Here is a 12,231-nt window from a genome sequence, read left to right on the forward strand (position 1 = left end):
TAAAAATTAATTAATTAATTTAACTAAATAAATTAAAAAAGAAAGTGTGGACCTCTCTGTGTCTGTGGCCAAAGGGGTTTCACACTCTCAAACTAGACCCTATGACCCAGCAATAGCACTGCTAGGAATTTATCCAAGGGATACAAGAGTACTGATGCATAGGGGCACTTGTACCCCAATGTTCATGGCAGCACTCTCAACAATAGCCAAATTATGGAAAGAGCCTAAATGTCCATCAACTGATGAATGGATAAAGAAATTGTGGTTTATATACACAATGGAATACTACATGGCAATGAGAAAAAATGAAATATGGCCTTTTGTAGCAACGTGGATGGAACTGGAGAGTGTGATGCTAAGTGAAATAAGCCATACAGAGAAAGACAGATACCATATGGTTTCACTCTTATGTGGATCCTGAGAAACTTAACAGGAACCCATGGGGGAGGGGAAGAAAAAAAAAAGAGGTTAGAGTGGGAAAGAGCCAAAGCATAAGAGACTGTTAAAAACTGAGAACAAACTGAGGGTTGATGGGGGGTGGGAGGGAGGGAGGGTTGATGGGGGGTGGGAGGGAGGGAGGGTTGATGGGGGGTGGGAGGGTGGGTGATGGGTATTGAAGAGGGCACCTTTTGGGATGAGCACTGGGTGTTGTATGGAAACCAATTTGACAATAAATTTCATATATAAAAAAAAAACTAGACCACATTCAGATTTTAGCAATTCATTAAAATTTTCTCACTGAATCTTCCTACTGGCATTATTGAGTCCTGTTGGGTGTCTTGGTGGGCCTTGTTTCTCTCTGTGGTGACTCTCTAGATTCTCAGATTTTTGTCCTGTGACCTGAATTCCCTAAAGAGTGCAAGAAAAGTAATTGAAGTTTTTCCTGAAATTGTTTATATTGTAATGGTGACAGCAACCTTCTTCTAGCTTTGTCCATCTGAAACTGAGTATTTCTTCTCATTTCTAAAGTTGGAAAGGAAGAAGAAATATGGGAAGGTAAGTAATGCTATGGATAACCTACTTTGAACCATGCATTGTGTTCAATCACTCATATCATCTAATTTAGCCATTAAACAATTCTATGAGACAGGAACCATTATTATTATTATTATTATTATTACCATACCTGTTCATGTTCTTAATAATTTTGTGTACTGCCTTCACTTTATCTTGTGTCATAATCACAATGGTCATATGAGCAAAGAGATGGTGATTGCCTTGGTGCAGTTATACGGCCAGTACCTAGCGGAATGGTTAGCACATAGTGAGTGCACAATAAATGCTTATTAAATAAATTTGTGTAAACACAGACCTCAGGCACATATAAGGTAATCATTACATCATCTCCATGTTCCCTCCCTTTTCCACATCACTGAAAGGCTGGGATGGGATAGGATCTGTGGACTCAAAAATGCATTTCTTCGTTCATTGGCTGACTGAGATTGAGAGGGTGGTGGGAAAGAATCCCAGAGGGTGGGGCCTGGGCAGGTGCCTTGACTCTCATCCTCCCACATCACTGGCTCTATTCTAGGAAATGTGCTCCTCCTTTGGAGATATGGCCTTTGACTATTTGTCATTCTCACAGCCAAGTTTTCAGAGCTGCATTCTTTCACCTTTTTCTTCTCCCCACTTGCCACTTTGCTTTCTTTTATCTCATGATAGAACATCTCTGTCTCAACATTCCAAAGTCCTGCTGCCTTCCTTAAAATCAATTTTATAGTATGAAAGGGACCATCATGCAGAGGTGTACATTTGAGATCTGGACAATGGTGCATGTATGGCGGTGAAATGCAGCTCTGCTCACTAAGACAGGCCGTGAGAACAGCTGCCATGTCTGCTGGGGCAACAGAATCTTTTCACATTTTCACAAACCACTGTGGATTAATTATGACCCTGATCATATGTGAGGTTGAGCTTAACATGGGAGCAGATGTACGGAATGCCCCCTTCCCTTTGATCTCCAAATTTATAGTAATTTCCCTGAGGTACCCTCAGTCCCCTTCTGGTTGCCACCCTCTTCTATTTCTTGTATTTCTTCTCCCACATGCTTACATTCGTCTTGTTTTTGCCTCATTTGTTCCTCCTCTGCCCACCCCACCCTGCTCCACCACACAAAAGCATATAACCCCAGTCCTTGCTTTTCTTCTCCACCTCTATTCCACTTTTTACTGGTGTTCTGAAACCAGTCCCGATGCCTGCACCTGCTCAGGAAATTAAAATGTCTAATCTTTTTTGGCCGCGATGCTGCTGTGAGGCTAAACTGACAATCTGCTAACTACAGACTTAGAGCTAAAAGAACAGAGTGTTTTGCAATCAGGGCTAGAATCACAGGTGGTGGATTCTTTTTTAGCTTTCCAAAGCCAACAAAGCAAAAGAAAACATTCCACATTTCCTTTCTGCCTTTTCACTTCCCACCTGCCTTTTCCATTAACCAGTGGGGGGAGAGCCTCTGAGGAACACAATCTAAGCCTTTGGGTTTTTTTTTTCTTTTTTTTTTTTGGTCAGAAATCAGAAGGGGAGTGGCTGTGGGTCTCTTTGCCCTGCTTCCCCGTTCTCACTACATCTTCTATCTCACACTTCCTTCTTGTGAATAATCTGCTTCCTTTCTGAGGCATGCGCCCAGGCTGCCACAGGCATCCAAAGGCATTCTGAGCAGCTGTGATAAGCAGAAACCTGCAATGCCTGGGGGTAGGACCACCTGCCCACTGCCAGTTGTCAGGCTTGGAGACAGGTTAGTTCTCTGAGGGAAATCTGCTTCTCTGAAGGAGGCACCTGCTCTAGTTCCATAGAGGAACTTTTCACAGTATGGGCACGGGTTTGGAAGACATCTCCCCAAGAGATGATACAGCTTGAAGACCGAAGACAGAAAGGCCCACAGAGGACGTGTGTTGAGTGGTCTTGAAGGCACAGGAGGAGAAGGAAAAGAAACTGTAACCACAATTGCTTGAACACGCCACACACATCCCATGTTAGAATCTTTGCTGACCTATTTCTTTTGTCATCCTCCCTCAAATATAAGCTTCATATGGACAGGAATTTTTTTTCTTCTTCTAACTACCACATCCCCAGTACTCAGGGAACTATCTAGTGAATAGTAGGAGCTCATTAAGCATTCATTAAATGTATGAACCCAGGGGACATCTCAAGTGTGCCAGGCACCATGCTGGGTGCTTTACATAATTTTATCTTATTTCAAATTCAAGGCATCTTGCTGAAAAATTGTTTATGGGTGTGCACACTTTACAGATAAGGTGACTGCTGTCCCATGGTGTTAGGGACACGTGGGTTCTTTCACAGGGTCTTGATCTCTGGAATGTTAACCCCAGAGCCTGCATCCACCAAAATCTGCTGCCTTCTGAGCACTGATGACCATGAGTCTACCCCTCTTCCTCTTCTGGTCCTTAGCCTGTGACAGCAAAGATTTTCAGTTGCAGCCTTTGAACACTTTCTAGGATAGGTAAGAGTTTCTTGGGCCCTCTTTCTGAACACATCTCTGGTTGGACACTTCTCATAGCAGTGGTCCTCCTGGTTGGCTTCCTGCTTTTCTCAGAGCATTCTGAGAGATGGCACCTCTTCATCTGTACTTACTCTGTTTTTATCCGTGATTCAGGGATTTCACTTAGAGAGCTCCACCGAATCTCAAAGGAATCGAATATTAAGGCTTTTTTTGTATCACCAGTATTTGTTTTCTTCTTTGGGAGAGTGGCAGCTTCCTGGATCCCCATGTACAAACAGCGCAGGTGAGCTACTGAGAAGGTTAACAAGCTACTCCTTCCACCTTGCTGCTAGGGAGAATCGTGTAAGTGAGCACACGAGGTCCATGAGGTCTGGAGCCCAGTGGTGGGAGTGGTGTCCTTCTTCTGGAAGCAGCACGTTCCCTGTCCTTTTTAGGTGCTGCACCCAGGATTCTGCTCTGGAGATCTGCTCTGCACAATTTCCTCAGCCTGCAAGCCTGCTTGGCCCCATACGATGGTTGCTGCTCAACTATGGCAGCTCCGTCCTGCTGTTGGCTGATGGCCTCAGGTCTGAACCCCTTGTCTATCCCATCCCTCATCTCTTATTCTATACTGTTTTCAGGTTGTTGAGATTCCAGCCTCATTACTCATTCACCTGACTCTATTGTGGGCTAGACCTTCAGGCTCAATGCCGTGCCCTGCCTTTCTGGTTCTTTGTGGCTCTTCCCATACCAGCAACATTGCCTTAAGCAGCCTAACGTAAACTTGGTTGTGTTCAAGTGGTTCTGTTCTTCAGAATCCTGGATGGCTTACCAAACATTTGGTATTCTACATCCTGCACCGAAAAGTTGATATGCCCCTTCTCATCTAATCCTCACAAAAAGTGTGTGCCTCAGAGTTTCATACATTCTTCTAGTCCTCAACTGTCTGGCCTTGCCCAGTCCCTGTGTGAATGTATTTGTCATTAGCTATTCTCTGTGGGCCCACTTGGTGGCGACAGATGGGAAAGAGTGATGGGCCAGATGTGAGACAGAACGGAGCCGTATGGCTCTGCTTGCGGGTGGCATCGGGCTGCACTTTGTTCATACTCTTCTCAGGGTAGAGTCCGGGCCACCTTCGCCTCTCCTCAACATCTATAATGTCTTCCTGACCAGCTGCCCTCCAGCTACTCCTCATTGCACCTGTTCTTTGTACAACAAACTAAATCATCTCCTCAGAAAGGAAATCTGACACAGCATCCCCAACCCCAAATCCTTAAATGACTTTCAGTCTTTTAAAGATCAAGTCAAAAACTGATAGCTTGGCTTCTAAGGTATCAACCTGTTTCCTCCTACTGATTCAGCTTCTGCACACATCACTGCCTTCTGCTCCCTTCATTCCAGACCCATTGGCCACCTGTGAGTCCTTGTGCGATGAGTTCTTCCCTGTCCTGGGGCCTGTCTCTTTTTTGTTCATGAATGCAGAGTCCTCCTTCTTCAAAAGCATGTGGGGTCAAGCAGAAGAATGCCAATGAATGTGAGCCAAACCTCAAAAGTTGCTTAATTTTGCAAAATGTAGGAAGCAAACTTATGATTATAAGAAAACTAGAGCACTTTGAGGAACAGGATGCGATTGCCAGCCTAAGATCTTTGAAGAGGCATTTATGGTGTAGAGAACACCATGCGGTCAGGCTTTGGGATTAAACAATAACTGGGACTTTTATAGGTAGTGGTAAGTTGACTAGTTTTGAATGTGTGATTGGGTGTTTGGACAGGAATGTCATGGTTCTTGGTTTGTTAAACTACAATCTTCTCTTGATCTATGTCTGAATTTCAGTGAGAACAAGAGTTCCTTGCATGAAGTAATGCCATGACCTTGCTTGTCTCCTAAGACTTGAGGACGAGATCTTCAATGACAAAACTCAAATTTTATTCATGTTTGTTACCCCAATATTCAACTAAAGGCTTGGTATAGAATAGCCTTAATTAATGATGTTGATTTGGGATGAGGGTGCATGTAAACATTTTTCAGTGAAAGAAAGGAAGAGACACTAAGAGGGAAGATTCAATAGAGAAAAGTCTTAATTGTTTTTTAATGTTTGAGAGGGACAGAGCAGGAGGAGGGAAGGGGTAGAGAAAGAGGAAGACACTGAATCTGAAGCATGTTCCAGGCTCTGAGCTGTCAGCACAGAATCCAACATGGGCTCGAACCCAGGAACCATGAGATCATGACCTGAGCTGAAGTCGGATGCTTAATTGACTGAGCCACCCAGGCGCTCCTAGAGAAAAGTCTTGATGTGGGTGGGAGGGATTATTCAGGTGTGTGACAAGGGGTTAGACATAGAGAAGAGAAGTGTATCTGTCCTGATGAAGTAGGTGAAGTGGAAGAAGCAGAGGCATTTTAGGATAAGAGTGGTGTAAAAGGGGAGGTAATTTGTATAGGCCTCCACATCTCTATAATGTTGCTTCTTAGCAGTTTTTTTTAAAGCTTATTTATTTATTTTTGAGAGAGAGAATGAGAGAGAGAGAGGAAAGAGAACGAGTGGAGGAGAGGTAGAGAGAGAGAGGGAGACAGAGAGAATTCCAAGTAGGCTCTGCACTGAGAGTGTAGAGCCCACCGTGGGACTCAAACACACAAACCGTGAGGTCATGACCTGAGGCCAAACCAAGAGTTGGACACTTAACCAGCTGAGGCACTCAGGTGCCCCTCTTAACAAAATTTTAAATAAGAGATGCGCATGTGTGTGAAAGAGAGAGAGAGGGAGAAAGAGAAGGAGAGAGAAAGAGAGAGGGAGAACTCTGACTTAAGGGCATGAGGACTGAGCATCATGGCGCAGAAAGGAAACCAGTTAATCTTGTACCATGGGTCTGCCACTCATTTGTATGAGATTGAATAAGATGCTTATCTTCTTGGAGCCTCTTCTTCTATAGAAGACAAATAATATAGCTTAATAATTTAATGTGATGATTTAATTAGCTATCACACATGAAATATTTTTGCTAACTCTAAACCATATTGCAAATGTGTTTCTTTAAAAAATACATTTATGGTTTAGTTGAGTTGAAAAAAAAAGTTTAATTCATATAAACAGCGTGATGAATTAAGTATAAAATGTTGAAAAAACTATCAGAGGATGGGATTACAGAATACCAGCTTGGTGCATTTTTGGAAAACATTGACACAGTCTCCCATACTGTGTAATAATATTTAGCTATTGTAATTATTTTTGTATGTATCTCTGTATGTCTTTCCCCATACAGTTTGAGAAATCCTCAAAAAAAGAGATAGTATCACACTTATCTTTATATGTCAGCCTCTATTAAAGTCTAATCTATAAGCTAATTGCTCAATACCTGTATCTTGAACTGATCTGTTGAAATCTCTTATTTTACTATTGGAGAAACATGCTCAGCTTTTCAAGTGACTCTGCAAACCTAATGCAACTAAATCACCTCATTGCCAGTCTAGTGCTTTCTTTGTAATCTGATCTCAGGAAAGAAGTAGGTCTTGAATTTGGCCTTGATGAGCAAAAGCAAAAGTCAACAGAAGGAAGGGCATTCCTGGCAGGAGAACATCATGAGCAAAGGCACTGGGGATGGATGGGGATTGCATATTCAGGGCTCCTTTTGCCCTGGCCGCCTGGCTGCCATGGAAGGCACATACATTTTTATGGGACTTGCTAAGCTTTTACAGTTCTGAGAAAAAGAATCAAGAAGCTGTCAAAGATAATAATACAGGTTTTAATCATTTAGCAACTTATCTAGTACCAAACTCTAAGAGTTTGTCATATAAATGAATGTATGATCGAACACATAAAATAAAATAAATGCTTTTATTTTGCCAATGACTCCTTGGAAATATATCACAAAAAAACTTTCTTGGTAATAATGGATCCAAGAGATCTTAATTTATTTCAAAGGCAAATGCCATTGGGTAACTTTGAAGTCACTAGGGGTCCTCCATTTAGTTTGACCTGCCTTAATGGAGTACTCACTTACTCCACAGAGAGAAGTGAGACACTGGTTACTGGCTTCTCTGAGTCTTGGACACATGTCATGCCTTAGTGTTGTGTGTTACCAAATTGGATAGTTGGATAGAATGCATTTCAAGGCTCACTGAAATATGTATGCAGTCATGGAAGGCTTCTGGAGGAAGGGTGACTTTGGGAGAACCTACAGAATGGAAAACTACTGCCTAAAACCCATTAGTGTCTCCCTAATGGTGGCATGCAAAGTCCTTCAAATCCTCCCTTTTTTTAGCTGTCAGTTTTGTCTCCCTACATTTCCCTTTCATGTCCACACACTCCAGTCATACTGAATTGCTTGTTCTTCCTTGAGCTCTTTCTTGCTATTTTGCACCTCTGAATCCTTAAATATGTTTATTTTTCTGCCTGATGTAACATTGCCCTCCTTCTGCCTGGAAAGAATGTCTCCTCACTGCTCAAGACCCTGACGACTCTTCTTTTTCTGTCCAAGGTACAGTTGATTGATGCTTTCTTTGTGCCACTCTGTATCTTGTATCACCTTCCTTATGGCACTTATCTTACTGGACTGAATCCTTTTTTATTTTATCTCTATCTGTATTTATCTCTAAACTGTGAGCTTAAAGAGTCTATTGCAAGTCCCCAGTTAAGTAATGGTGATCTGTTTGTTGAACGAATAAATGGATAAAAGAAGGAATAAAAGATATGCGATGAATAAATTGATGAGTCCAGGAGCCAACCAGTTGCATTAGGTAGGATGTAAATGTGTTTCGATTCAAGAAATAGACAAATCAACTCTATTAGCTCAACTTTCCTGGAAAGTTTCTCTGGGCATTTGAGGCCCAGGCTTGCATAGTTAAACAGCTAGGTAATGGCAGGACCTGGGTTCTTTCCCTCTACTGTCATCTCCTGGCTCCCCCTTGTGGTTGCAAAGTGGCTGCCCAAAGCTTCAGTAAGGGAGGTTTCTGGGTCCATATCAAGAGAGAGGACGTTTCTCTTCTGAAATCTCTCTTAAGAGAGAGGATTATTTTCCCTGGAAGCCACTAGGTAAACATTTTCCAGTTTTATTACCCAAATTGGATTGACTGGCCCCTCCTGAACCAGTAACTTATGTGGGGGAGGTGAGATTTGCTGAGGAGTCACGTGCTCTGCCTTAAAGCTGTGTGGAATTGACTTGGAGGAAAACACAGGAGGAGATGTGAATGCCCAAGCAAGTAGGGCTATTTTAAATAGGGGAGGATGGGAATTGGGGGTAAACATGGTGACTGCAACGAAATGGAAGGGACATGCCCAAAAGTCACTCATGTGGCTGTGTTGACTCTGGATTTTTATTCCTGGCTCTGTTTGAATTCAAGGTTCTTTCTCATTGTCTTTTTCCTTATGAAAATAAAGTAACAGTATACACACACACACATACACACACACACACATCTCCAAGTTTAATCTGACCTTCTGTTCATAACCTGCCATCAAGGTAAAAGTGAAAGTACCAACATCTGCTTGTGTCTCTGTCAGTCTGCAGAAAGGGACCAACTCTCCAGAGAAGCAGAGAATGCTGCTTTTGGAATCTGCATTAAGTTACCTTCAGGAGACACATTTGTCACTGTCTAATGCCTTCTTTCCCACTCTGTAAAAAAAAAAAAAAATTATAAGTGCCAAACTCCTATCCAAAGCAGGGAAATGCCAGTGTTTGAATTCTTTTTTTTTTAATTTTTTTTTTTTAGTGTTTATTTTATTTTTGAGACAGAGAGAGACAGAGCATGAATGGGGGAGGGGCAGAGAGAGAGGGAGACACAGAATCGGAAGCAGGCTCCAGGCTCTGAGCCATCAGCCCAGAGCCCGACGCAGGGCTCGAACTCACGGACCGCGAGATCGTGACCTGAGCTGAAGTCAGAGGCTCAACCGACTGAGCCGCCCAGGTGCCCCAAGGAAATGCCAGTGTTTGAATTCTTGATCCACTTGCCAGGGCAAAACCTAGGGAGGTCCAATATTGTGGATCCTCATAATGTGCCAATGATTTATGCACACTGCTACCCTTAACCCTCCCAGGAATCACACTAAAAGAGACCCAAAAGGGGCTTACAGGGAAGGTACTTTGCCTGGTAAGCCAAGCATAGCACAGACACACCCAATCCACCCTCTTCATCTGCCTCCTCCACTTACATGCTAAAGTTTTCTTTTGACACACTTCTCTTATAACTGTAGCATTTCTTTTTCGCTTCATCACAAAAACACAAACAAAAACCAAACATGATCAACCAAACAAATAACCTCTCTCCTGCAAAAACAAAACCCAAAAGACACAAAATCAAACCAAACCACCACTGCCACCACTACCACCACCAACAACTACTGGTTTCACAATAGGAGCAACTAGCATGAGTTCAAAACTTGGACTTTGGAACAATTTTATATTCATATCACTTAATTCTAACAAAATTCAAATCTGTTTAAAAGGTGAGGAAACTTGGACACAATAGGGAAAAGCTTTAGCTAAATATGCTTATCCTGATGATGTGTGCTATGTGGCAGGCTCTTTTTTTATTCCAGTCTTTTGTTATTTTCTCTCCAATTAAAGGAAGAAGTTCATTAATTCAACAAATAGCCATTGTACCACAGGTCAGGTACGACTATAGAATCTAGAGACATAGCCATGGACAAGACCTATTTGGACCTGCTTTTTCAGAGTTTAATTTCAGAGGGAAAGATGGAGATTAAACCCATGAATCAAGATGTGATCAAAAGAATTACAGCTGGAGATAATTGCTATGAAGAAAGTAAAGCAGAAAGATGTTGTAGGAAGTGCCCAGAGTGAGGCACTAAGTTGGATAGCATTAAGGAAAACCCTTTGGAAGAGAAGACATTTGAGTAGAGACCTATGTGTTGGGAAGGACTCAGCCACAGGGAGGTATGGGGTAGTTCTTTCCAGTAAAGGGAAGGGAAATTAAAGTTTGGAAGTAAATAGTTATCCTGGTTTGTTCAGAAAGGCCACAAGGAGTAAGAGAAGAGTAGTGGATGGTCTCTGGATTCCTGCCCTTTATTCTGTGGGTCAGCCTGACTCTAACTCATGATTTAATTATCTAGCAGCCATATCTGATATACATTATGCACACTTTGCAGATGCACAAGCCAGATTCCAGAGTAAGTGAATTACTTGAGATGATGTAGCTAGCCAAGGGAAGAGGAAAGACGCCCATGCCTCATCCATTTGCAGGTAAGTATGAGAGGGAGCAGTCCATGCAAGACTATCTTTACTTCTGAAACCAATCGCAAGTTTGGGGGTTCCCAAAACCAACCTTAGGTTCAATAATTTGCTAGAAAAAACTCAGAGCTCACTGAAGGCTGTTATGCTCATGGTCACAGTTTATTAGAGGGAAAGGATGCATATGAAAGTTAGCCAAGGCAAGAAGTATAGAGGGCAGAGTCTAGGAGGGTCCAAAATGTGGAATTTTCAGTGGTTCTCCCTGTGGAGTCAGGATGATGTCTCTCTCCTGATGTTGACTTGTGACAATCAACATGGACTATTACCAATCAAGAAAGCTCACCTGAGCCTTAGTATTTGGAATTTCTACTACGGCTCCATCAGGTTAGGCATGATTCATCAATTGGCCATGCAGGTAACTGTTGTCTCCAGCCCCTCCAAAGACTGACTGATATTACATGACTCAAAGCCCTCACCTCAATCACATTGTTACCATCCATTGCATCTTGTCCCTACCCTCAATCACATTGTCAGGCTATCCAATGTGACCTTGGTGTGACCCAAGATCCCTAGGCAAACAAACATTCCAAGGGCCCATAGATCATTTTCTAGTAGCCAAGGGCAAAGGCCAGACCTCTTTTTGGGAAGGTTAAAGTCTTGATTGCACATGGAGCTATACATTTCCACTGGACATTGCTTCTGGCACACACAACTGCCCTTCTCTTAGTCCTATAGGATGTGTTGGGTGGCAGTGTGGGTGGTGTGTGGCTAGGCTGTAATGAACAGGTGCTTCCCTGCAGTGGGAGGAGCACAAGGGCATAAGCACCTCTCTTCACCTCAGATGGAACCTTTTCTTGGCTTGCCAAGTTTTTGGACTCCAGAGAAGATGCTGGTGGGCGGTTGCATGGGAGTCAATCTGGGAGCATGATAGAAAACATCCTTGACAGGCTGCCCTCACACAGCGCTCTATTCGGAAAGGGCAAAGTGGTAGGGAGGCAACAAATAATATTCTTTTTTTGTTTTATGTTTTTTTTAAGTTTATTTTTTGAGAGAGATAGAGACAGCACAAGTGGGGAGGGGCAGAGAGAGAATCCCAAGTAGGCTCCTCACTGGCAGTGCGGAGCCTGATACAGGGCTCTAACCCACAAAACTATGAGACCATGGCCTGAGCCAAAACCAAGAGTTGGCTGCTTAACCAACTCAGCCACCCAGTCACCCCAAATATTCTTATACCATCACAAAGGTAACTACTTTACTTCAATACCCTGGATCCTTTGGATTCCTCATTGCTTGTGACCAAAAAGTTGTTAGCTTTGTTGGAGGGTACCTGCATTGCTTGTGAATTTCCTCTGGGCCATGACAGTTCAGGCTGCTGCCTTTCCATTGTGATGACAGCTGGCATCTGACAAAGAGAGGGTGGGAACAGCACTGCCTCTGGAGCCACCTGAGATGGGTCCCTCTTCCTACTACAGCTATGCAGTCTCCATGTTAGGGCCTCATCCACCCACATCGCTCTAGTCTGAACTAGTGTACCTGAAGTGGCCCTTTTTTTCACCCCTGCTCTCTCCTCCCAGATCTACCCAGGCATGACCTAATCTGAAATATCCCCCCCA

At 43.0% G+C, this 12,231-nt stretch overlaps 1 long non-coding RNA gene across 1 annotated transcript; it reads right to left on the minus strand.

Annotated features, from left to right (window-relative positions):
- Positions 1 to 705: 705 nt before the first annotated feature.
- Positions 706 to 11,967, minus strand: LOC109502623. Its single transcript, XR_002161345.3, has 5 exons — positions 11,883 to 11,967; positions 8,866 to 9,043; positions 4,776 to 4,928; positions 1,127 to 1,242; positions 706 to 963 (listed from the first exon to the last, which is right to left on the minus strand). It is a non-coding gene; the product is annotated as an uncharacterized LOC109502623 (long non-coding RNA).
- Between the last annotated feature and the right edge of the window lie 264 nt (positions 11,968 to 12,231).

This window comes from Felis catus, chromosome C1 (genome assembly GCF_018350175.1).
Source record: "Felis catus isolate Fca126 chromosome C1, F.catus_Fca126_mat1.0, whole genome shotgun sequence".
NCBI lineage: Eukaryota > Metazoa > Chordata > Mammalia > Carnivora > Felidae > Felis > Felis catus.